A 27268-nucleotide genomic window follows, 5' to 3' on the forward strand; every position below is an offset into this window, starting at 1 on the left:
ACAAATCATCATGTCTAACTTTTGCAGCTCAATCACTTGCAAACTCACATTTTTAAAACAGTATTTGCTATTTGCAATATAATTCCGTAATTTGCTACTGTACAATTCAGGTTGTCAAAGCAGCCACGATTTTGGATAAAAAGATGTCAACTCTTTAAAAATTGCACTTAGCAACTATTCAGGATACTTTCTATAGATAAAAGAATCTGGCAGGTGTTTTAAGACAAAAGGTACTAAAAAAACCTCCAAGAAATAAGTCACATCTAATTTTAAAGGTTTTTTATAAGACAGAACCTTTTGTAAATTGGGAGACAGTGCTTGCAAATCTCTGGCAAGAAGCTTCCATAATTTTCTCTATTGTGAATGAAATTACTCTGTAAAAACTTTTCCACATTAAAACCCTGGCCTTAACTTATTCAGTACTTTGCTGGTGAAATCACTGATTATCAGCAGCACATGCCAAGACTACACAGTTTTTGGAAAGCACTCTCATTTGAACTAACATGCTATATTTATACAATTCAACAAGTGCTACTTTATTTTACCTTCCATTGAACATTAAGGTTAGGTAATACTGTACTATTAATTCTCATAAAATGCAGTCCAAAAAACAGGACAGGAAGCTCCTTGAAAGATTTTTTTAGAATAATTTTTATTTATACATTTCTGCAACCCCCATCTTACCTAAGTGACTCTGGGAAGCTTACAATGAAAACATCATTGTATAAAAGAATAAATTTAAAAACACATAAAAGTATTAAAATTTTATTAAAATTTATTAAAATTTTAATAAAGTGGAAGGAACACCCTCATAAAACCAACTATCCCCAGGGCGGGATATAGCCCAAGTTAACCTCGTGTTTTAACTTTGCACCGTCATTTAAAAATGCACACATACAGACAGAGTGAAATACTCTGTAGATGGACTTGATTGCTTTTATTAAAAATAGAAAAAATCATTAGTTAGTTGTTGTCTAAGAATCAGGTTTTCCTGTTTTCCATATAAGGGATAAATGCTGTGCTCCCATTGAGTAGAAAATTTGAGAAAGGTTTTTTTTTCTCTATAGCAGAGATGTAGGTTATGGGTCACATTTTTTCCACTGCATTAATTTCATTAATTGCTATATGCCCCTGACATTGTAGTACCCCTTAGATTATATTGATATAGGATTAAAATAAATGTCAGAAAGACATTGTTTTTTATCTAAGCATTACAAATTCATCAATAATGTGATAAAATAATCTCATGAGAAAATTTGTCAGGTCCTCAAAATCATGATCAAACTATAAACACATAGAAAATATAAACATGTTACAAAAAGTGAATAAGTTGGAAAAAAATGAATCTATCTAAAGATAATTTTTATTCTATACATTATAAAAAGCCACATACTCACAAACCAGGAAACATTAAAAGAGATTTATTTTTCAAGCTTGGTTTTATTCCTTCTATTTGGATCCTAATACAAATGTTTTATTGTTTCTTCTGCATTTAATCTGTAATAAAATATTGCAAGGATAATTAATAACAGATCAATCCTATTACCGGTATTATGCCTCTCACTCTTGCTAAGCTGGTTGCCAATGGAAAAGGATCAAATTGCCTTCTCTTCTAACACAATGAAGATTCTGTGATAAGAATTTCCATTCTCTTCTTCAGCTTGTTGGCTATGTGCAAATTGGAGCAAATATAAATTCATATTGCATATGTGCAAATTGGAGTAAATGTGAATTCAACTCACTTCCTTTGCTGGAAGGAAATAGCTGAATTGGTGGATCTCTAAGCATATATTTAGAAGGTGCTTCCCATGCTATATTACTGACAAATATATATATCTCTCATTGATGTTAAAGAACTGATACTTGTAAACTGTTTATTTGTAAATACTTGTAAACTGATACTTGCCAAACCAAAGGAAACCATGCATGATGCATATATGGTCATTGGCTTTCATCACTAAACAAAACAAATGAAGTAGCAATTTGTTCATTTTACATCCATAATTCTTCCTTCTTTTATTTCCTTCAAGCCAATGTCAGAGGCACAAACTGCTTTGTTTAAATAAATAAAAAGAAAGATGCAAAAGAACTGTCAAAATCTGATATTGGTATTGGAAAAAAACAGGTACCCTCTATAATGCATGCATAAGAAACATTGTCAAATTTACATTTATAATATTTCCAGCATTCAGAATGTTTTTGCAATATATTGTTCTGATATGTCATTTTTCTCTTGATAAAATTGATTTACCTAATATCTGAAATAAATCCATTCCTAGTATCTGAAATAAATCCATTCCTTAGTAGATTTCGGACGACTAGAAGGGGGACAGGGGGGAATATGGGGTAGATCTAGAACTTTGAAACCTCCACCCATCTCCTGAAATGCCTAAGTTGTGCCTACTGGTTGCCAGAATTAGACAAAATTATCTCCTAGCATTTAAGGAATCTTTTATCAATGGCATGTTAAAGTTACAATTAGTAACCAAAGTGGTGATAGGGAGACTTGAGTACTTAGGTTTATGTAGCAAGAAGAAGAAAAAATCCATCCATTTTGTAATTCAAGAATTTAAAAGTGCAGCGCAACTCATTCTTTTTAGTCTAAATGGCTACTTACACCTCTCTCAGCTATCAAAAGCTCAATACTGAGGAAACTATTAAGAAATAATTCTGAAATCTCTCATCCAATTTTTTTTTTAATCTGGGTTGATTTTCTATGATAAGCCAAACAAACCAAAACAATAACAGAACTGTTGCAGAACCTAGCTGAGAGAGTACTATTGATTAATCATTGTTACGCAGTAATAGACTATAAACCATGATTTACCAACTACAACAGCTAGAACAATGAACATGCTAACTTCCAAACACAAATATTATGGATTAGCATGTACACTTCTATTGGTATGTGTAACTACTTTTATCCAGCACACAAATAAACAAGATGCTATTTTGACCAAGAGCACTCGCCATAACTGTATGAAGCTATATTCATTATCTGTTTCACACAGTCACATGATCTTTACTATATTTACTTCCCAGTTTTGGCAAAATTGGCCCATAGCGAATCATGGGTTCATTCAACAACTGTGGTGTTCACCACTGCTACAAAAAATGACCATAAAATCTGACCCACTTTATGACCATCACAAGTTAAGATCATGATGGGCAGCCTCCATTACAGTTATAACTTGAGGATTACCTGTATGAAGAGGATACAAAAATTAGAAACAATCATGGACTGGTGTGAGATGTATGCTTTCTTAAAAGTGGACCTATCCAGCTCAAAGTGTGCAAAATAGCCTTAAATAATCTTGGTTCAAATGATTCCTTAAGTCAACTCTAGGCATGACATTGGATTGAAAAGACTATTATAAAAGACTTCATTATACTACTTGCAAGCCATCTAAACTGCTGTCTTAATTATGTGCCTGGGCACAGTAATTCTATGGCCTTACTGAAATAACCTTTGTAAGAGTTCTATAAATAATCAGTCCCTAAGAGGCCGGCCGAAAATGGGAATATTCAAAACAAGGAAGGAAAAAACATTCATTACCTTCATGTTTCAAGGGCTGCAACTTCCTAAATCATGTGGCTCCAAGTTTTGTTTCCAGTTTGAACATCAATTTTTATAGGATTTTTTTTTCCCCTCATGGCAAGAAAAGATACTCTAATTTTTTAATTGCTTTTTTTAATTGTATCTTTTGAAGAATGTGTTTCGTTAGAAATGCAGAATGACTTGGATAATGTCACAAGAACTTCCTACTCTGATTCTGTGATTGTGCTTCTGCTATAGAACAAGTCCAAAGATACTTTGCCAGAAGAGCCCTTCACTCCTCCACTCGAAATAGAACATCCTACGAGACTAGACTTTCAATCCTGGGCCTAGAAAGCCTAGAACTAAGACGCCTTAAACAAGATCTAAGTATTGCCCACAAGATCATATGCTGCAATGTCCTGCCTGTCGGCGACTACTTCAGCTTCAACCACAACAACACAAGAGCACACAACAGATTTAAACTTAATATTAACCGCTCCAAACTTGACTGTAAAAAATATGACTTCAGTAACCGAGTTGTCGAAGCGTGGAACTCATTACCAGACTCCAGTGTCATCCCCAAACCCTCAACAATTTATCCTTAGATTATCTATGGTTGACCTATCCAGATTCCTAAGAGGTCAGTAAGGGGCGAGTACAAGTGCACTAGAGTGCCTTCCGTCCCGTCCTATTGCTCTCCTATATCTCCTATACCTTTCTTCTATTCCTATATCTCTTCTTCTATTCTTTCATTGATATATTCTATTCCTATATCTTCTTTTCTATTCTTTCTTAGATATATTTTATAATCAGTATCTCCTCTATAACCTTCATCATGTATTTTACTATATATATATACCTACTAAAACCCTCATTGTGTATTGGACTAGATAGATAGATAGATAGATAGATAGATAGATAGATAGATAGATAGATAGATAGATAGATAGATCAGCGCAAAACCAATGTGCCCCATTTCCTTCTGCAGTTACACACCTACAAACAGCTTGTTTATGATCTAAACGTCATGAACTTAAGCTCAGTAATTGTTTTATATTAAGTTGCATGGTTAGCATGAACTGGAATTTGTAACCATGCAGCACACTTATTTCTCAACAGCCTGGAGATAAGTGATTTACAGATGTAGTTACCTTGCAGGAAGGGGTATAGCAGACTCAATCAGGACCCCTTTGTGCTAATTGCTTGCCTCTTAGTTATCAATTTATAGAAGCAATCTTTTGCCTGGTGGCGCAGTGTCTAGAATGCAGTTTTACAGGCAAACTCTGCCCACAACCTGGAGTTAGATTCTGACCGGCTTAAGGCCGAGTCATTTTTCCATCCTTCCAGGTTAGTAAAATGAGGATCCAGATTGTTGAAGGCAATAAGCTGGCTTGGTAAACTGCTTAGAGAGAGGGCTGTAAAACAATATGGGTCTTATGTAAGTCTAAGTACTGTTGCTATTGATGTTACACATAGGAAAGGATAACATATATATCTGTCATTGTAGCCATAGTTCCCTCTAAGCTGAGCAGTGAGCAATCGCTCACTTTAAAATCATCATCAACTCAGAGTTTTCCAAACCTGCCCAGAAGCCGAGAGGGAAAGAGTGAGAGGGAAGGAGAGAGAGAGGAAGAGAGGAAGAGAGAGAAACAGATAGAAAAAAGAGAGGAAGGAAAAGAGAAAGAAAAAGAATGGGAGTAAGGAAGAGAGAAAGAAAATCAAAATCTAGTTTGAAACTAGCTCAACTATTTAAGTGGCATTTGGTATTGATAGAGTTGCCCTATTATGAGCTCACTGTTATAGACACACAGTACAGTATTTTATTTTGAAATTCTCTGAGGCAAAACAGGGTGGGGTTTTTATTTATTTGTTTGTTTGTTTGTTTATTATTTCTGTGCCGCCCAGTCCCGAAGGGACTGCCGCTCAGACACTATACTTTTCCGCCCACCCCCACAAAAAATTAGAGGGAACACTGATTGTAGCCACATTGTTTGATAGAGAACTGTTGAGAGTCGTCTCAAAAGAAACTGTTTAGACACCATCAATTTGGACTCACTGGTCCTATATTACAAAACAAGGCTATAAAAATTGAAATGAGAGAAAACTGTAATTTTCTAACAGATTTCCCCGTTTCAATTGATATTTTGTACAAAAAAGAAAATTCCCAAACATAGTTACCGAATGAAAATCAATCTTTTCAGGCATCAACTGAATTTTGAAAAGTAAAATGAAGAGTAACAGAGAGACCTATTTCAATAAATTTACATAGTACCTTAGCTATATACAATTTACATGACTGCTAATATATTCACAAAACATATGTTTATAACCTAAGATAATAACGATAGAAACATAGAAACATAGAAGACTGACGGCAGAAAAAGACCTCATGGTCCATCTAGTCTGCCCTTATACTATTTTTTGTATTTTATCTTAGGATGGATATATGTTTATCCCAGGCATGTTTAAATTCAGTTACTGTGGATTTGCCAACCACCTCTGCTGGAAGTTTGTTCCAAGGATCTACTACTCTTTCAGTAAAATAATATTTTCTCATGTTGCTTTTGATCTTTTCCCCAACTAACTTCAGATTGTGTCCCCTTGTTCTTGTGTATATGAAGTAAGTAAGATATGCTGAAATAAAGCATTGAAAGGTAGACTGTAAATATACAGGTTTTTTTAAAAAATACAGTGGTACCTCAAGATACGAACCCCTCGTCTTACGAACAACCCGAGATACGAACCCGGGGTTCAGAAAAATTTTGCCTCTTCTTACGAACTTTTTTCGTGTTACGAACGGCAAACCCGAACTTCCGGGTTTGGCATTCCGGAGGCTGCTGGGAAGCCCTGCAGCCCGGCTGTCACCTTTTAAAACAGCCAGGGGGCTTCCCAGTTGCCTCCCGGAGCCAAACCCGGAAGTTCGGGTTTGGCGTTCGGCTTGGAGAGGCTGCTGGGAAGCCACCCGGCTGTTTTAAAATGTGACAGCCGGGCTGCGGGGCTTCTTGGCGGCAGCGGCAGGTACGTAAGACGGAAAACGTTCAGGAGGCCGCTTTGGGTTTTTGGCTGGGAGGGAGGGCAGGAGGTCCGACGCTGGGGGAGGGAGTCAGGAAGGTCCTCCTGCTCCCCCCCCTCAGCGAAAAACACAAAGACGGTCTGCCATCGCTTGACAGGCAGGGCGGAGCAGCGTGGAGCAAAGGGAGTCTGAAACCGCCAGCAGCTTCAGTTTCCCATTGCTCCGCGGGCGGCGGCAGACCGCCTTTGTATTTTTGGCTGGGGGGGAAAGCAGGAGGCGCAGGATCAGGCCGGCGGCGGGCACGGGAGAGGCAGCAGGTCTGCATCCTGGGCGGGTGGGCGGGCCGCGGGCGAGGAGGCGCGACTGAGCGGGCCGGCTCAGGCTCTGGCTAGGACGGGGCGGGCAGCGGCTGGGCGCGGCAGCGAGGGTGCATCTGACTCGGGGCTTGCAGCGCCTGACGCAGCGGGGAACAACAGCGTGGGAGGCAGGAGAGGACCAGGCAACCGGAGCAGCGTTGCCGCTGCTCCCGACTTGGCTTCCCTGGCCGCCTGGCGCTGCGATCTTCCAATCTTCCCTTGGCGATCTTCTGATCTTCCCTGGCTTCCCTGGCCGCCTGGTGCTGCGATCAGAAGATCGCAGTGCCAGGCGGCCAGGGAAGTGGCCAGGGAAGTGGCCAGGGAAGTGGCCAGGGAAGTGGCCAGGGAAGCCAAGGGAACATCGGAAGATCGCAGCGCCAGGCGGCCAGGGAAGCCAAGGGAAGATCGCCAAGGAAAATGCCCAGCCCAGCCCCCCCCCCCCCCCGGAGGCGTTTTCCTGGAAGGAATGCCATCCACCACCGAGCTTTTCGAAATCTGTTTAAATTTTCTTCACTCCCCCAACATTCCCCGCCTTGCCTCGCTTGACTGACCAGAGGACATGACATTCACCGCCTCCCGTGCCTCCTTTGGCTTTGCGATTGGACGCGCCTCCCGCCGCTCTGCCCAATCACAAAGCCGAAGGAGGCACGGGAGGCGGTGAATGTCATGTCCTCTGGCCAGTCAAGCGAGGCAAGGCGGGGAATGTTGGGGGAGTGAAGGAAATTTAAACAGATTACGAAAAGCTCGGTGGTGGTGATTGCACTCCTTTTAGAAAAACGCCTCCACGGGGGCTGGGCTGGGTATTTTCCTGGAAGGAATGCCATCCACCACCGAGCTTTTTGTAATCTGTTTAAATTTTCTTCACTCCCCCAACATTCCCCGCCTTGCCTCGCTTGACTGGCCAGAGGACATGACATTCACCGCCTCCCGTGCCTCCTTTGGCTTTGCGATTGGACGCGCCTCCCGCCGCTCTGCCCAATCACAAAGCCGAAGGAGGCACGGGAGGCGGTGAATGTCATGTCCTCTGGCCAGTCAAGCGAGGCAAGGCGGGGAATGTTGGGGGAGTGAAGGAAATTTAAACAGATTACGAAATGCTCGGTGGTGGACGGCATTCCTTCCAGGAAAACGCCCAGCCCAGCCCCCGTGACTGGCCAGAGGACATGACATTCACCGCCTCCCGTGCCTCCTTTGGCTTTGCGATTGGGCAGAGCGGCGGGAGGCGCGTCCACAGGCTTGGTCAGGTCGCCACAGCACCCTCCCTTCGCCAACCCTTTGGCGGTCACCGGTGGGCTTAGGGTGCCTCGGCACCGACTTCGCTGCCCCTTCCCGAGCCCAGCCGCGTGACATTCGCTTTCCTCCCGCCCGCAGCCGACTGATCGTGGGCTCCTTCGCAACCTCGGAGAGCTTCCTGGTTTTCGTGAGCTTTCATGCCCTGGAAGCTCTCCAAGGTTGCGAAGGAGCCCACGATCAGTCGGCTGCGGGTGGGAGGAAGGCGAATCCCCCGTGGGCTCCGTTACATCTTCCGCTGCCAGCCAGGCCATGCTGGCGGCAGCAGAACAATCGCCTTCCTCCCACCCGCAGCCGACTGACCGTGGGCTCCTTCCCGAGCTCCCTTCCTGAGCCTCCCGTTCTCTCTCCCCCCCCCCCTCGCCCCTTCGCCTCCCTGTGTTCCTAGGAGAAGTGCTGGGGATTGAGGCAAGACAGACCTTCTGCTCCTCACCAGCACTTCTCCTAGGAACACAGGGGGGCGAAGGGGCGGAGAGAGAACGGGAAGCTCAGCATTCCGTCAGCCGCAGCGCTGGCTGTCAACTTTTCTTTTTAAAACTGGGCAGGAGCTGACTTGCCTCCCCAGTGCTAAAAAGAAAAGTTGACAGCCAGCGCTGCGACTGACGGAATGCTGAGCCTCCCATTTTCTCTCCCCCCCCCTCGCCCCTTCGCCTCCCTGTGTTCCTAGGAGAAGTGCTGGGGATTGAGGCAAGACAGACCTTCTGCTCCTCACCAGCACTTCTCCTAGGAACACAGGGGGGCGAAGGGGCGAGGGGGCGGAGAGAGAACGGGAAGCTCAGCATTCCGTCAGCCGCAGCGCTGGCTGTCAACTTTTCTTTTTAAAACTGGGCAGGAGCTGACTTGCCTCCCCAGTGCTAAAAAGAAAAGTTGACAGCCAGCGCTGCGACTGACGGAATGCTGAGCCTCCCGTTCTCCCCCCCCCCCACCTTGCCCCTTCCGGTTTCGGCGTTCGGGAGACCGCTGGGTTCCCAGCTGTCTCCGAACGCCAAACACCAAAGCCGAACTTCCGCGTTCGGCTTCAGGAGACAGCTGGGAAGCGGCGCGGCTCTTTTAAAAGATGACAGCCGGCCTGGGGGGCTTCCCAGCACCCCTGAACCCTGTGCTGGGAAGCCCCCCAGGCCGGCTGTCACCTTTTAAAACAGCCGCGCCGCTTCCCAGCAGTCGCGGAAAGCTGTTTTTTTGCGGGGGTTTTTTTGGTTGCACGGATTAATTGACTTTACATTGTTTCCTATGGGAAACAATGTTTCGTCTTACGAACCTTTCGTCTTACGAACCTCCCCCAGGCACCAATTAAGTTCGTATCTTAAGGTACCACTGTACTAGTTTACTTCTCTGAACAAATTACATATATGATTCTCCATTTTTCTTTTTCTCAGAAAAATGCTATCAAATCAATTAATTTTTAACAAGTGGATACCCCAAACTGCAAGAAACTCAAACAAGATAATCTGCATAAGTCTAACTAATCTTCTGAACAGAAAGTCAATTCACATTCTGAAGGCATCACATAGTGAAGCCACAATGGTGTGTGTGTGAGTGAGTAAGTGAGTGCGTGTAGATGAAAAAACAATAGACATCACAATCTTCGGAACATTAATTTTTTTTAAATATACCATTAAAATTTTAATATACTACTAAGCTTTCATCAGCTCCTGCTGAAATCGTCAAGAGTGTAAAATCCCCATTGAAGAGATGCTTGCTTTTATGTAATGCCAATTGATTTAGTCATTGCATGAGTAATAAAACTCGCATTTTTAGGATAATTCATATACATACATACATATACACACAAATACACATACATACACACTGGCTTCATTCTATTATTCGACAAACATTTTATAGTATTTTGCTGAGTAGGAAACTTCAACATCCGTTTTGATCCAATTTATTTATTTATTTATTTATTATTTATTTATTTATTTTGTATGCCACCCCTCTCCGTAGACTTGTAATAGTATATGGCTTACCACATTTCATATTCATTACCGATTTAAATTTGTTTTGTAGTACAGGATACAAGAGACTGGTTTAAGTCAGAGTTTCATTAACTAACGTTTAAGTGTAAACTGAGTCATTTAGACCAAAACATGATAAACAAGCTAAACACAAATCAGAAAGTCTAAAGCAATTTCGTAGAATATTTAAACAAATTATGATTTTATGTAAACCATATGTACTGTCCACTCACCAAGGGGAGTGAAACTTACCAAAGCACATATTAGTATTACTCACTGTATAGTTTTGCCTAGCTTCAGGCCAAAGATAGAACTTCACAATTGTCAAGTCTTCTAGAGCAGTGTTTTTCAACCACTGTGCTGTGGCACACTAGTGTGCCGCAAGACATGGTCAGGTGTGCCGCAAAGCTCAGCTTCCAAGACCAGAAGCTGAGCTTCCTTCTTCGTGCCTTCTTTTTTGCGCCTTCCTTCTTTGCAGCTTCCTTCTTCGTGGCAGGTGAGCTTTGGGGCCCAGCGGGAGGGCACCGGCAGCAGCGGCATCAGGCAGTAGCCGGGGGCCGCTGCGAGCGGCAGCTCCAGGGCAGAGGCACCGGCAGCGCCCCACCCAACTGGAGCTTCCCTGGCGGTGGTGGTGTCAAGTGACCTTTGGGGCCCGGCGGGAGGGCACCAGCAGCGGGAGGGCGCCGGCAGCAGCACCAGGCAGTAGCCAGGCGGCGGCGGCTGCGAGCAGGAGCTCCAGGGTGGAGGCACCGACAGCAGCGGCCAGACGTATTGCTGGACACCGTATATACGGCAGGGCTGGCACTGGCCCGCTGGCTGGGCCGGGACGGAGGTGCCAGGCCCGCACCCATACCTAGCGCAGCGCCAGCATGTACAGCGTCCAGCAACACATACAGCTGCCCCCGTCAGGGTTCCCGCTCGCAGTCAACCGCTCTGCGGTTACTGCCCGATGCCGCTGTTGCCGGCATTGTGTACAAGAGAGAAAGAGAGAGATAGCAAGAGAGACAGAGAAAGAGAGAGAGAGAAAGCAAGAGAAACAGAGAAAGAAAGCAAGAGACAGAGAGAGAGAAAAAAGAGAGAAAGAAAGAGAGAGAGAAAGAGAAAGAAAGCAAGAGAGAAAGAGAAAAAGAGAGGGGAGGAGGGAGAGAGAAAGACATAGAGGGAAGGAGGGAGAAATAGAGCAAAAAAGAAAGGAAGGAAGGGAGAAAGAGGGAGAGAAAGCGGGAGGGAAAAAGAAATAGAGCGAAAGGGAGGAGTGAGAGAGATTTTTTTTGTCCAAACTTTTTTAGCCCCCCCACACACCTGCTCAATGTGCCCCAGAGTTTTGTAAATGTAAAAAAATTGCCACAGCTCAAAAAAGGTTGAAAATCACTGTTTTAGAGAGATGAATAGCCTATTGTGGTCCATATCAACACCTGTTTCAGTATATGACTATAAATGAGTAAGTTTCATCCTTTAATCCACTATTTCAGGTTTAGGTATTTGCATGGCTAGCTTAAACATTTCTGGCCTTCTTTCAAAAAGCACAACTTCTTCCTGTCAAATCAGGTTGCAACATACAATTTTGAACATCATTCCAACAGTTGCATTTTAAAAGTTTAGGGAGCCAAGAAAAGAAGGCAAGGCCCCAAAGAAGGAAAAGTAAAAAGAGAAATCCCAGCCAAATATTAATTTTCAGCTATATTTGTAACATACTTAATTCAAGTGGTAGCATGCTGGAATACAACCTTAATCCAGAGGAGCACAATTGCACAACACCTATTAACTTTAGTAATATCCGAAATGGTTTTAGTAGGTTAATAGAAGCCAGGAAAAGACAGGGAGAAAGACAAGGATAAAACTAAACTCTCCTTGCTTCTTTAAAATCACAAAACAATCTAGTTGGAATTCAGACAGCTGACTAGACATTTATGTGATGTCTGCAAATTGGTAAATTGGATTCTGCTGGCAAATATCAAAGTCTCAGGTATGTTGCACACAAGCTGTAGGGCGTCTCATTGTGTTTTAAATCACTGACCAGCAACTAATTTTCAACAACAACAATTTTAAAAAGGCAAGGAGGGAAATTTGAATTTTCCTTTCTCTAAAAAACCATTTTTTTAGGGTGGAAATCCATGGTTCTCCCCAGCTTTAAGATCAAGCTCTATAAACACAGGCAACTGTATCTCACAATAATTTAAAAGTAGGAAATCTCCATTACATCAATCTATGCCAGGAGTGTCAAACTGTGGCTTGCAGGCCAGATGCGTCACACACATGACACACCTATCCCAGCTCTACGAAGGGAAAAAACACCATGAAATGTCACGTGATGGAAAATCGATGCCATGAGTTTGACACCCAGGGACTATGCAAATTTAGAAATAAAATATAAATATTATAACATATATAATATAAATATTATAATATATATAATATACTGGTCAAAAAATAAAGGGAACACTTAAACATCACAATATAACTCCAAGTAAATCAAATTTCTGTAAAATCAAACTGTCCACTTAGGAAGCAACACTGATTGACAATAAATTTCAAATGTTGTCAGCACATTCAACTTTGTACAGAATTTCAATAAGAATATTTCATTCATTCAGATCTAGGATATGTTCTTTGACACAATCTGAAGTTAGTTCGGGGAAAGATCAAAAGCAACGTGAGAAAATATTATTTCACTGAAAGAGTAGTAGATCCTTGGAACAAACTTCCAGCAGATGTGGTTGGTAAATCCACAATAACTGAATTTAAATATGCCTGGGATAAACATATATCCATTGTAAGATAAAATACAGGAAATAGTATAAGGGCAGACTAGATGGACCATGAGGTCTATTTCTGCCGTCAGTCTTCTGTTTCTATGATTGTTCCCTTTATTTTTTTGAGCAGTGTATATTGTAATACATATAAATAATATATAAATATATAATAAACTCTCAAATATTTTGACAGATATCATAGGTTTCAGACATACATTACTGCTTAACTTCTAGATTTGGGAAAAGTTATCCATTGGCAAAGGGATGACTATGCTGATGATACCCAATCTCTCATTGGTATGCACAAAGTCTCTATAGGGAGAAACAGGTTTAGAATCTGATGTATTCAAAGTTTGACAGTTTAGAGACAGTCTTTTTCTTTTGTCTGAATGGGACTATGCTTCCCCAAGTGTAGGGTCTTCCTTTGGAACAGAAGGTGAAAGCCTCTGGACAATTGCATCTTGTGCAGGAGCTGCACTGGCTGCCACTTTGCTTGTTATGTGTTTTTTGTAAAATTTATTTTTATTGATTTTTAACAAGTTTAATATACACACAACATAAAACAGTGCATAGTGAAAAGTGCCCACCACCCTGACACACACACATACCCCACCACCAAATCAGGGGTGTTTCTTATATAACCGACTTTGACCCAAGAGCAATATATCTATTTACATATTATAGTGATTCCAATTTATTTCTTGTAGCTTGGTCTCAGATTCTACTTGTCATATATCGTCTTACCTTGTCCCATCAGTTGTCTCAATTCAGTTTCATTATCCAAATTTATCCTTTTATCCATTATTTCAAATTAAACATGGTCCACCATGTACCTATACCAATTTTGCATTGTCCATTTTGTCGCATCCTTCCAACCCAAAACTATTACCGCCTGAGCGCTTTCTATTGCTGCTTGTTTTATTTCTCTAAACTCTCCCATCGCATTGCTTTTAACTAATACTGCCATTTCCTTAGTGATTGTCCATTGTATATTTAACATTCTATTAATGTCCTCTTGCACTTTTTGCCAAAATTCCTGTACTATCGGGCATTCCCAAAACCCGATAAACACTCCTTTATCTTGCCAACAAATACCCCTGATATTCTGCTGAAAGTGTGCGAGTTGAACGGGAGTATAATGCCACTTATGTAATATTTTCCTTCTCATTTCCCTAATTCTTATATTCTTAATTTTCCTTATATTTTCTACTGTATTTTCCATCTCTTGTACCTCTACTTGTATCTCATTTTGCCATTTAGTCAGTCCTTGAATCGTGTCCCCGTCTGACTACACTAGCAACTTACCTATATTGGTTGCTTGCGCCTTTATACCCTCCCTTTTTTCTCTTATTTTCTCTAACCCTGTCTCCTCCCTCAATACTACTTCTTTATTCTCCCTTTCATTGAGATATTTACATATTGCATTGATTTGTAGCCATCTTTCCTTACCTAACCACCATTCTATACGGTTTCTACTTGGCCTGCCATCCTTCTCATATAACTGTTCGATCTTAGTTATCCCTCTTCCCTTCAACTCTCCTATAACCCTATTTAAATTCGTTTCATTATCTCATAAAGCGATGACAGTTTAGATTTATATAATCCTATTTTCCCCTGCCATTTTTTCCAAATTTCCATAGTCCCTTTCATGGGACCTATTAATTTACCTAAGTCGCTCCTATTCCACTTTGTAAAAATTAATTTTCTATTCTTCATCCCGTTTATCTGTTTTTCCAATTTCCCCCATTTGTTTTCACATAATTGCAACTCCATTAACCTTTCCATTTGAAAAGCTTCCCTATACAGCTCCAAACAAGGAACTCCCCATCCCCATCCATGCTTCTTAAGTGTTGTTCAAGATGCTGGATGTCACCATCATGGTGCAGAGCCTATATATCATTGATCATTTTCTCCAGGTTGAATCTACCTATGTTGAATCCACATATATTCCAAGCTCAGCCTTCTTATTGATTACCCCTTCCTCTGGATTATTCTTAGATATCTGGATCATACCCTCCTTACTAGTTTCTCCCCTTAGCCCAAGAAATATATTAAAACAGACTTCTCACCTGGACATGAATAAGATTACTGTTAATGGTGGCCATTAGACGGATTGATTATAATTGACTTAATTGGTTTTTGCTTTTAATCACCTAATATTAATCTCATAAGCCACTCAAAGACTCCAGAAATAAAACATGCAAATCGAATAAATGAATGAAACAAGTCACAAAATGATGCATTCCACGAACTTTTTAGGAAGGAGGAACTTTTACAGGATGGAGAAACATATCCCTCTTCCAGTTTTGAAGAAGCAACTGCAGCACAAATAAAATGGGGTGAAACTCTTCAAATTAATGTATCAGACCCTAATAGCATGCTCCTACCACAAAATAGTTTGGTGGGTTGAAAAATCTGTGCTTCTGGATACTCACAAATTTTGTGCCATCTTAGGTCAGCATTAAAACATTTGAGGGAGAAAAAGCAATAGATTTGCCTTTTCCCTCAGAAAGGAGAAAACAGTTATGTACTAAACAGCGTTAAGATACTGATCAGATCAAAAATTAAATGCTGAAAAACAGCAAGCCGCCTGCAATTCTTACTTTTCTTCTGTAATCCCAATGTTCATCCTGCTCCCAAAGTATTCTTTTTACACGTGAGCATTTCAGGCCTTCAGAAACCAAGACAATTTTGCTCTTTATAAAAACTACTTTATTTCCTTTTTAGGAACATGGTAAAAGATTTCTGGAAGTTTGGCGCCCATGGCAGTTGGCAGCTGCAAACATCTGACTGAAAGCCCCATCTGCTGCTTCACAGCTTCCAGTCGAGGATGTTTACAATCGCTCACTGTCAATAGCAATATTCATTTCTTAGTTGTTGTTTTCTCATTAACCTACAACTAGATCCAGGCAGGCTGAAAGAGAATCACTCTCACCATCTCTGTTTTAGGTTGCCATTCCACTAGAGCAGTGTTTCCCAACCATGGCAACTTGAAGATATTTGGACTTCAACTCCCAGAATTCCCCAGCCAGCGTTTGCTGGCTGGGGAATTCTGGGAGTTGCAGTCCAAATATCTTCAAGTTGCCAAGGTTGGGAAACACTGTACTAGAACAGTTTCTAAAATTTCCGTCTGCAGAAATACACATAATCAATATGATGTAACAAGTATCTCAAGTATAAAGTTCTTACTGAATTAAAAGATGTGATGAGTACCGTATTTTTCGGAGTTTAAGGCACACCTTTTTCCTCCCTAAAAGAGGATGATAATTTGGGTGTGTCTTATACTCTGAACGTAGCTTTTTTTCCCCCAGCCCTAACTAGCTGAGAACATTCTTCCCAACTCTTACCTTGCAGGCTCTTTCATTGTTTCTCTCTTCCAAGCCCTAAGTCTTTGCAGGGTTTTTTCATTGCTCTACTTGTTCCGAATGTTTCTTTCCAGGTGATAACGATGTTCCCAGCTCTTACTGGCTTGCAAGCTCTTTCATTGTTACTCTCTCTGAATAAAGTTCTTTTTTAAGCCCTAACCAGGGGATAAAATAATGTGCTGAAGGTGACCAGACTAAAGACACTAGCCAGATGAATATCTGGTAAGCAGATTCTTTTCCCTATTTTCCTCCCCAAAAACCAAGATGCCTCTCGTTCTCCAAAAAATACGGTAAATATATTCAGCTGTTCCTTAAGATTAGCCTGCTTCCAGAAAAACAGTATTCACTTTATCCAACTCTGATAGTTCCAAAAATATCTAATCAGCTATCAGATACTATAACAGCTCCATTAATTTTTCAATATACTGTACAGTACTTTATACTCAGAGAAGCTTTGCAATAACCCTAATGTATATTCAGAATATCAAACCTGGATTGCTGTGAACAATCCTAATTCTTCTTTTGAAGTCAACAGTAAGCACTGCTTAAAGACTGTTTTGTAAGAATTTATTGTTGTAACCATTACAATGAACAAGAGTGTCAAAATAAAGGCATTAGAAAGATACCGCATTAGAAAGATACCGAGCCATTATCCTCCTCCACCTGTAAAATATTCAGTGAAAGCTGATACACAAAAATATTTTACTTATTTGAAATTCATAGTCTTGCAGGATTATTTACTTCAACTGATAAATGTAAAGGATCCTCATAAATCATCTCCTGGAAAAGACAAGGTTAGACTTCTCTGCACCAAGGTTAAGAAAACTTGTCCTTCAAGAGGAGATGAAAACAAGCTAAATTGTACTAGAAATGGATTCCTTTTATTCACCACTAAAGTCAAAGCTATTAATGCCTCCTAGGGAAAGCCACATTTTTTCAATGAATCAAGTCGCTAAGGGAACAAAGCAAACTTCCATTGCTATGCATTCCAGGCGTTTTTAGCACTTGGCATCCTGATAGCATTTTAGAAAAGGGCCAACCTTCTATCTTAGAACAGATTTCAAACTAGTTTTGGGATTCTAAGATATGGTACCCAATTTGGTATAACAATCTATACAGAATATGAAGGACACATGTCACTCTGTGTTATAAGCCTGAAAAACACCCAGAAGTTTTAAAAGCATTAAAGGAGATGAAGTAAATAAATAAAATGTTCTTGTTGTTCTGCCTAAGTAAGGAATACCACCAGCAGGTTTTTCTACTTTGTATTTCCTCACAAAGATTAGCCTTTGTTCCTACAAGTATATCATTTCTAATTTGTCTGAGGGGAAAAAAGGCCCATTAGACCTCATTAGCTGAAGATCACCATGTCAACAATGTCCCATTTCATTTTCTGCATATATGATTCCTCTCTGACGTCAAACAGATTATATCTGTACCAAAGTCAGTAGAAGATTATGTCTAAAGTGCTTCAGTTTTCCGCATACAATTGGAGTTCCATTTTGCAGGCCAATAGTATAATAATATGCAATGTTTTCCTCCATTGTTGACTTCAATCTGTGAAGTTTATTGTTTTTGTTAAAAGTTTTAAAACGCTGTCTCAGCATTTCAGACAAACAAAAGTATTCATTATGAAGATAGCTAACAAAGATTCCCACCCTTAGCTATGATTTATATAGCAAGCAATTCATATGTAATAAATTAATGGCTTTGCAACTATTCCTATCTCAGAAAAAGAAAGCAAATAAATTAATTGTCAAATGAACGGGAGGGCAATTCTAATAAAGAAAGTATCACTTAAGGTCAATGGAATGCAACACAAACTGCTTTCATACAGAAGAATTCAATTGCTACCACAATCAAACACTCTAGATCAAAGGGCCTCTTTTTGCAAACTTTCATTTAAATTAATCTATAAAGGCTAAACCATGGCCAGAATCCAAAGACTAAATAAATCAAATTGATGTTTGGACTTATTTTCATTCAGACCCTTTTACCATGCAGCCAGCTGGTTTTGAAATTCAGGTAAGCTTCAACAACTTCCTATTTAAGATACAAGAACATTTCTAATCCTGATCAATGAGATCAAAGCAGAATAAAGATTTTTTAAAAAAAAAAATTTGCAGTGAAGGGGTAACTTTCAAAACTTTAATAAAGTTCCTTATGAGTTGAATTTAACTCTTAGGGGCTTCACGGACACATCCATGTAGTTACTTGGGCAACAATTCAGAAGAGATTTACAACTCCCTTTTTCCAGTGTGTCTTTTCAATACCGGATCTCTGTATCTTTGTAGATCTATACTAGCTAGGACCAGCCCTGCCAAATACCAAAGGCATTAAACTGTATTGTGTTCTTGCTCTAAAAATTTTAGACAAGTTTTTTAAAACCTAAAGGAGACAGAATTAAGTTCCCAAAAATTATCAGTTTACATTCTGGTTGATCACTTTTTTTTTTGGGTCTGAACTCAGCAGATGGCTGCACCAAGCTGAGTTTGTCTGAGCTGGCAAGCTAAGAAAGGTCAGGCCGTTTGAAGTTGGACAGGATACCACCACAGAATTCCACAACTGTATGCTAAACCTGGCACGTCAGAAAATATTCCAATAGAATGCAAATAACAAACAACTTACATAATATAACTTGAGAAAACTGTAAGTCATGTCCATATAATTATTGAGAATCAAGCACCACCCTATGGGTAACCCATAGTAAAACACCTATGTGGTTTTTACACTTTTCTAAATTTGATAAATATGACTGTTGGGGGAAAAAGTTCCCCCAAACAGGACAAGAATTATTACAATCAATTGAATTATCACTGTCCTTCTATAGAAAATATTTCATTCCTATCATATAAATCCTCCCCACAAAAATTAAAATACTTTTAACACTAGCAAGTTCATCACTGGGGGGGCTAATTCTCTGTTTTGTTTTAATATTTCTTGAACTATTCAGTATTTTCCACTGAGAGATTTCTGGAAATGGGAATATTACTGTCCCTGGCCAATATATGCCATGCCATAACTTAATTAACTATGCATCTGCACTCTCCAATTCATATTTTCTGAAATTAATTCCATAATGTTCAGGTAGATATTTCAAAATAGAACACAATTTGAAACATAGGAAACATGGAGCGACACCCATTGTTTTGTTGTGTGCTAGAATATTAATTAAACCCCACAGTGATCCAAATGAACAAAATAAATTAGTTTACTTGGCTGAAAAGTATCTAGTTGTTAAAAGAAATTAAATTCTTTACTCACAACAATCCAATCTTCTCATTTGAACACCTAAGACACCTCATACATTTTTAGGATCACTGTTCTTGTTATCCAACTTCCTAAAAATCAAATTAAGAAGAGTGAAATCTTCATTACTCTATGTTTTCATAAGAATGAGAATCTTGCAACATTACTGAATTAAGTTTTCCCAAGAAAGCTAAGAAAATGATAATTGACAAGAGAACAATGTTTTCTAAATGCAGGGAAAATAAATGTATTTCCATTTACATTAGTACTTGTTTTAAACAATCTTAACTAGCCTTAGTTCACAGTGTGTTTTAAGCAATTACAAATTAAATCAGCTGTATTTAAACATTGAGTTAAACCATGAATTAAATTTGCATGATTTTTTCAGGTTAAGTTGTAATAATGGACTCATAAAGGCTAAAATTTAAATTTCAGTCTTAAATTTAGGATATTATATTAACTCAACTTCTGTGGTTTGCAAATAAATCCTGGTTTAACATGCTGTATTATATGAACTAGGCCTTATACAGTAGTCCTTGATATATGAAACACAATTGACCCCAAATTTTCTGTTGCTAAGCAAGGCAATTACATGAGTTTTGTCCAGTTAGGACTTTTTGTCAATGCCGTAAATGACTGCACTTGTTAAATAAATCATATAGTTGTTAAGCAAATTTGGCTTCCCTATTGACCTTGCTTGTCAAAAGACACCTGGGAAGGTTACATATAATAATCACATGACCCCAGGCAACTGTAATAAGTACATGCCAGTTGCCAAGCTTCTAAATTTTGATCCTGTGACCAGGGGGATCCTGCAACAATCGTCAATTGTGAAAAACAGTTGTAAATCATTTTTTCAGTGTCACTGTAACTTCAGTCATTAAATGAATGACCGTAAGTCAAGGACTGCCTGTACAAACTTGATTACATGCATTTTCAGATCAAGATATGAAGTCCATTCTATGTACACCAATCCAGAAATATTACAGTGAATATAGAGTTATTTTATGAACCATAGCAGAATCAGAGGCACTTATTTGGAAGTACAGTGATCCCTCTATTATCGCGAGGGTTCCGTTCCAAGACCGCTCGCGATAATCGATTTTTCGCGATGTAGGGTTGCGGAAGTAAAAACACCATCTGCGCATGCGCGCCCTTTTTTTCTATGGCCGCGCATGCGTAGATGGTGGAGTTTGCGTTCCCCGCCGCCCACGCAAAGGGGAAACCCGATTCGGCTCCTCGCTGCTGCTGCGCTACCGAGCAGATCAGCTGCTGGGCGGCCGAAGGAACCTTCCCTGGGTCTTCCCAGCCGCCCACGCAAAGGGGAAACCCCGGCTCCTCGCTGATGCCCGCCGCTCGCCCGCCCGCCAGCAAGAGGGGGAAGACCCAGGGAAGGTTCCTTCGGCCGCCCAGCAGCTGATCTGCTCGGCGCAGCAGCAGCAAGCAGACGAAGATCGGGGTTTCCCAGCCACCCACGCAAAGGGGAAACCCCGGCTCCTCGCTGATGCCCCCGCTCGCCCGCCCGCCCGCCAGCAAGAGGGGGCGAGATAGAGAAAGAGAGAGAAGGAAAGAAAGAGATGAGAGAGGGAGGAAGAGAGTGTGAGAGAGGAAGAAGCAAGATAGAGAAAGAGAGAGAGTAAGAAAGATGAGAAAGGAAGGAAGAGAGTGACGTCATCGGGTGGAAAAATCGCGATATAGCGTTTCGCGAAGATCGAGATCGCGAAACTCGAGGGATCACTGTAAACTAAATTAGATTTATATCTTAATAAATTTGCACTGAAGAGAGATATGAAGTATTTAATATGCTGGATCTTAATAGTCTTCAAAATAAAATTCCAATATAAATATAATCATATTATATAAGATTGACTACTTATTAGAAATCTCTTTAGAACTATGGCTCAGAACTTTTTTCCAACTGCCTATATATCTAAACATCTTCCTATCCCAGGTTTTTGGAAGAAATTCAATGTGGCTAAAAATGCAAAATCCAATCTAAACATCTGGCTGTGTGACAAACCATTATAACTGTTACTTTTAACATCATCAAACATCTGGCTATCCCAGGTCTTTGGGAAGGACTTGATAAGTGGCTAAAAATGCCAAACCCAGTATAAACATCTGGCTATGGACAAGCCATAGTAGCTATTATCTTATTAAAGCAAGACAATATTTACCACTGCTGTGTTTTTTAAAAATGGAGTGTTTATTTTTTGGGAATATTTTGTAACTTATGCAGGAAGACATAGGATAGGAAAAAATATTCCTCACTAAAGAATATTCCAAGGTGGAGTATTTATTGTAAATCTCTTTAACAGAAAGGACTCCTTTGGTACAATTTAGCACACTACTGTATATAGAAAATCTTCAGGAGGAACTTATAGCTAACAGCCTAGACATTTTAATAGTTCATTAACTAAACCCTCAATTTGAAGCACTAACAATATATTTGCAAGGTCACGTAGAGTATTTCAAATTCTGTTAATATATTACACCTTTATCCTGGTGCACCTGAAGTTAACTCTTTTTGGAAGCTACATTATTAGCATGTTGGAAATGTTTTAAAACAAACTTGAAGCATTCATATACAAAATCTTTCATAACGGGAAAAATAACACAGGATTTTTATTTATTTATTTGCATCCTGCTACACAATAACTGATATGCATATTGTGATACAATTTGCAGTTTTAAAATCTGCAAAAGATTTACTATATAATTACACCACAATTCTGTAATATCTACAAAGTTCTCATTGTTGCTCCCACATCCCATATGTTTGGTAGCTGAGAACTGTATCAAAGCATAAGCATTCACCTTAGAAGGAAGCAAACACTTCCAGGTTAGCCATTTTATAATCTTCAACCAAGAATATAAAATGTGGTTTAAGTATTTTTAAATAATTCAAAAATTATTTAAAGTTTTTTTTTTAAATGGGCCTTTTCCCAAGCGCCCATAAAATTGCATAATGGTGCCAACTGAAAAAGTTACTATTCATTTTAGCACTTTATATATACATTTAGTCACTGCGATTTATTCTATAAATTGTAAAGCACAGCTGAGCATACATGCAAACACAGCCTGAATGTGTTTATTTAGAGAACGAAATTAATTTAGATATACATACCTGATCATTTATTACGCTTGTTGTAAGCTGCTTCATAGCAAGTAGGCAGTAAATAAATTTAATATCAATTTTCATAGATGTATCTAACATCCCCAGATAACTTTGAAGGAACTGATTTAAATGACTAAAAATAATTTATACATGGAAATTGAAAGTAACTTGGTTCATTAGCCAGAAAAACAAGCTATTCTACAACGAAACTATGAATTCACAATGATAATCCTCAAAAGTCTATTGGAAAGTCCCATCATATTTTAGGGGATTTTTTTATACCAAGATATTAGCTTCAATCAGATTGCCACTCAATCTGATCAAACGTTCATCAAACGGTCTTATGCTTTAAAGTCAAAGCACTGAAGTAAATGTTACAATCTATTCTTCCCTTTTGGGGAACAATTCCAATTTTACTGATCTCAGAAACCAAGCAGAAGTAACATCCACATTTTAAGGGACCTATGCATGAAATGCTTCACAACTAGGACACAAGTCCCTAATTTACTGATGGCAATCAGTGCTCTTACCTATGCATTAATATAATAAACATATTGTGAGATGAGACTTTAACTATGTATCTCTAGTTTTGGTGTTTTACGCATCTACCTTTCTATGCAGATATGTAGATTAGATTACAATTATCTTAATTTAGGTTAAAAAGCTTCAGTCATGCCAAATATAAGTAAAATTTTGGAAGAAAATCTCCCAAATCTTTATAGTTTACTTATGCTGACTTAGAAATTAACTGTAGAAATCTATTTGCTTACCAAAACTTACTTTCAACTATACTGACAAATTAACATGAATGAGAAGCACAAATAATAAATGTCTTAATAATTTAACCACTGGCTTAACAGCATTCTATTACAAACAAAAAGGATACAAAATCTAGTTATTAAAAAACTACTGTCCTAAAGTGAGAATGAAAAGCAAGTACTGTATCAGATGCACTCAACTGAAATACAAAGTTATGCCAAGTTAAATGTTCCAGCAACTGTCCTTCCAAATAGGATAGTTTATGTTATGTTTATATACATTATTTTTAGAAAGCTGACTTTATGAAAGCAGGTATTTTTAATCAATATTGTGGAACTGAGGAAAGTGGATCGAAATTTTTCTACTATTTTCAGCTCTGTACCCACTAACATATGAAATAAATAGTAGCATTTAACATAATTGTTTTCCTACGTTTGTATACTATTTTAATGTAACTTTTTTCAAAATATAAAACTAGATGTACCAAGAAAATAAATGCAAAGAATTATAGATCAGAAAATGTTTTTAAGATTATGTACTTCACTGTACAAGGCAGTACATTCAAAGGTATCCATCTAGCCATTGGAAACCACTTCAGGAAACATAAAAAGCAGCTTAATCAGAAAAGAATTTCCACCCCTTTCCTAACTAGAAGCCACACCCTCCAACTAATGACAGAAAAGCATTTTGAATTAGAACTCTACAAGTGCCCTGCCTCAGGCAAAGCAAGTCTTTCCTATTTTCAGAAAAGAAACTCTTGCTCAATAAGTAGCAATTAGGCTGCAGAATTTATATGCTGAACACGGTTAAATGGAAGAACACCAGATCAGTGGACCATAGCTTTAGTGCACTGAGTATGATTAACAGAGTCTTCAAAGGTCAATTAAATGTCACCAGTTTTGAGGGGGAGAGAAAGTTTTCTGAAATTTGACCAGTGTGTAGTAGTGTAATGCCTGCAAACTGCTAATATTTCACTAGGAGTTATGTGAACCCCAATATCTGTATGTACACGCATAATCAATATCTATTTCCTGATAAAAGAATGAGTATTTATACCAGTGGGCGGAATGATGTTAGTGCTAGTTTATGTTTAATCGAGTAAAGCAAGGTATCCTTCCCTGTTTCAGAACAGCTTCAGAGGGATGAAATATTTCTTTCCCGAGGTTTTTAACAGAATATTACAGCACAAAGTTGGATAAATTTCTTAAGAATCCTGAAACATAACTGATTGGGAGGGGCACAGAAAATATGGTGAAACTTTCAACTTCATTTGAAAAATGCAAACATTTGGTTTCTGCAAAAACGTTTTGGTCTTGGTGAAACAAATTTACAAAGTTTTAAATTTATTCCAGAAATATTCTTATTATAGCCCAATATTTCCAATACCCCCAAACAGCAGAGATATTTACAATATGCTATAAGTGTAAAATACAAAATCTGTCACACATGCACACATTCGTAAAGGTGGTTTTAAAAAAAATCTGCAACAGAAATATGGTGAGCAAGAACTGGAAATTGAATTATAGTAGCACATCAGAAAAAATGTTTAAGAGAAATCCTTTAAACAGTTTACAGTTCTTATCATGTCAAGATGGATAAATGATTCAGAAGAATGTTTTTATACTTTTCCCAAGGACAGATGATAAACCTTCACTATGAATAATGAATCTGTATGGCCTCTGTTCTGAAACCCATTAGAAATGACTTACAAGGTCAGCTAATACATAAAGTGATATTAATGGTCTTCCTAACATTGAGTGTTAAAAAGATTAATAGATAACATTGATCTCTAGAAGTTTGCAAAAGAGCCAAGAAACTTAAGTTACATTTTAAAACTGGGAAACCTATCCTCTTTACAAACATTTAATATTATCTCCATTAGACAAAGTTATCTCCATTAGATCCATCAACAATTTAAACCTTAGAATACAGTACAATTAAAACCTGAAGTAAACTAAGGCTAGAATCATACTAAACAATGGCCTGTTGAAGATGAAATGTATTGATGACACACAGGAAGGCAGAGAAAACAAAATATGGTACAACTTTAACAGACCACGTGAACTCAGAAAGATTTCAAGCACATTTAGACCAGAGCAAATGCACCTTTAAACTACTAAAATGACATCTGTTTAATATTAAATGTACTGTACAATCCATTCAGCTTCATCTGCACTTTACGTGCACTTTTTTTCAAATCTTCACGCACATAACCTCATCAATCAAATAGATCAGTTACCCAAAGAGGTTCAGTTTCAATCAGAAGTACACAGGTAGTACTTGGAAGTAAAACTGGGAGCTTCCTTAAACAATAAACAAACACCCGAGCGGAGCGCACAGCTACATTCCCAGCACAACTGGAGCAACTTGATCTGTAGCTCAGTCCACTCAGCCATGAAAAGATACCTGTTGCTGCACCTGCAGAACTGGCTCCATTATGTCACCAACGCCACAGCTTGTAAAAGGACTGTAATTCTCCCCCCCCCCCCTGCAATAAAACTAAACAGAATCAAACCAGCCGGCTCGACTTTTTTCCCGCTTGGATTTGTCGTCATTTTAGAACTTAGGCGTCCCTTTTCGTTATGGTTACTGTTGTTGTTGCTGTTATTGTTGTTCCTACATCTCTCTCTCTCCTTCTCCAGATATCCCACCCAGCCACTCTCCCGTGCTGTCGACCAGTTCTTTTTAACACAAGGCAAAGCGATTCAAGGAAGGAAGGGAGGGAGGGAGGAAAGAGAAGTCTACTCCAAGCCAAACCCATGTTGTTATGCTTTTAAAGGGGGGAAGGAAGCCCAGGGCTAATTCCCGCCACACCTCGCCGTCCCACACGAACTGTGTAACTTTTTTTTCCTTTCCAGCGGCTTCACAGCGTTGCTGCTCCGGTGGCGGGACGCGGGTGAACAAAACAAGCGTGTGTTGTTGCAAAGCGAGGCAGATCCCCCCCCCTTCTCTTCCTCTCTCCCCCAACCACCCCCTTCTCTTCCTCTCTCCCCCCCCCTCCCCTCCACAGAATATAGGGCAGCGGCAAAGAGCAAAGCCCCAATTTCCAGAGCGACGGCTTTCTTGCCGAGGAAGCAGCAAACGTGCAGGGCGGGCAGGCGGCACCTGTGGCGAAGTTCTTGGCGGGCGCCCTTCTTCCGCGCCTCCCCGCCAACTTGAGCAGCGCCAACAGCCAGAGCGCCCACCTAGTCAGGCGGTCTGCCAAGTTCTCCCCACTCCTACTCCGCCCGCTCGCACGTAAATTCCCACCCACTGCCTCCGCCGGGGAAGAGCGGCTGTTGCGCCGCGGCCGCCTTTCCGGCTCTGCCTCGAGCGGAGACCCCCCACCCACCCCGGCGCCTAGTGGGAAAAGGGAGCAAGGATATCCCCTCAGGAAGCCCCTCCGGCCGCGGAGAAGCAGCCGCGCAACCTAAGAGTGACGCGCTTTGCGTCACGTGGGCTACTTTAGCCCCCAAGAGGCGCAACTAAGTGCCCCGAGGAAACTCTTGTCCGCCATCCTTTCCCGCTCGCCGCTTTCCCTCCTTTCGGGAGTGCAGCCGAGCTTGGCCATTGCCTGTCCCTCAACTGTCCTGTGTCCTTCCTGGCTCCCCGAGCGGGCGTGAGGGGAAGCGTCCCTTCAGACTCCACCTCTTCTTCTTTTGCTTTGCAATATTTCTCGCCGTGTTCTTTGTTTCTCCTTGCTTTCCCGCCCCCCCACACACACACACTTCGTCAAACTCCTCCTCCGCCCCCATTTGCTTTCCCTTGACAGCTGAGGTTCCTTCCGATTCGGCTGCAAATCCCCCCCCCCCGCGCTTTCAGCGACGGACCGGCCGTAGGAAAGAAAGAAAAGTAAAGGCTCCCCCCCCTTCCCTTCCCCCACCCCCCATGGC

At 40.2% G+C, this 27268-nt stretch overlaps 1 long non-coding RNA gene across 2 annotated transcripts; it reads right to left on the bottom strand.

The window, feature by feature from the left end:
* Positions 1-1406: 1406 nt before the first annotated feature.
* LOC139160760 (uncharacterized) lies at positions 1407-26616 on the bottom strand. Of its 2 annotated transcripts, none has more exons than XR_011558008.1 (3): positions 26502-26616; positions 19535-19611; positions 1407-1497 (listed from the first exon to the last, which is right to left on the bottom strand). It is a non-coding gene; the product is annotated as an uncharacterized lncRNA (long non-coding RNA). The 2 variants fall into 2 exon arrangements; XR_011558007.1 differs by lacking the exon at positions 26502-26616 and adding an exon at positions 25803-25863.
* Between the last annotated feature and the right edge of the window lie 652 nt (positions 26617-27268).

Source organism: Erythrolamprus reginae, chromosome 1 (assembly GCF_031021105.1).
Source record: "Erythrolamprus reginae isolate rEryReg1 chromosome 1, rEryReg1.hap1, whole genome shotgun sequence".
Classification (NCBI taxonomy): Eukaryota; Metazoa; Chordata; class Lepidosauria; order Squamata; family Dipsadidae; genus Erythrolamprus; species Erythrolamprus reginae.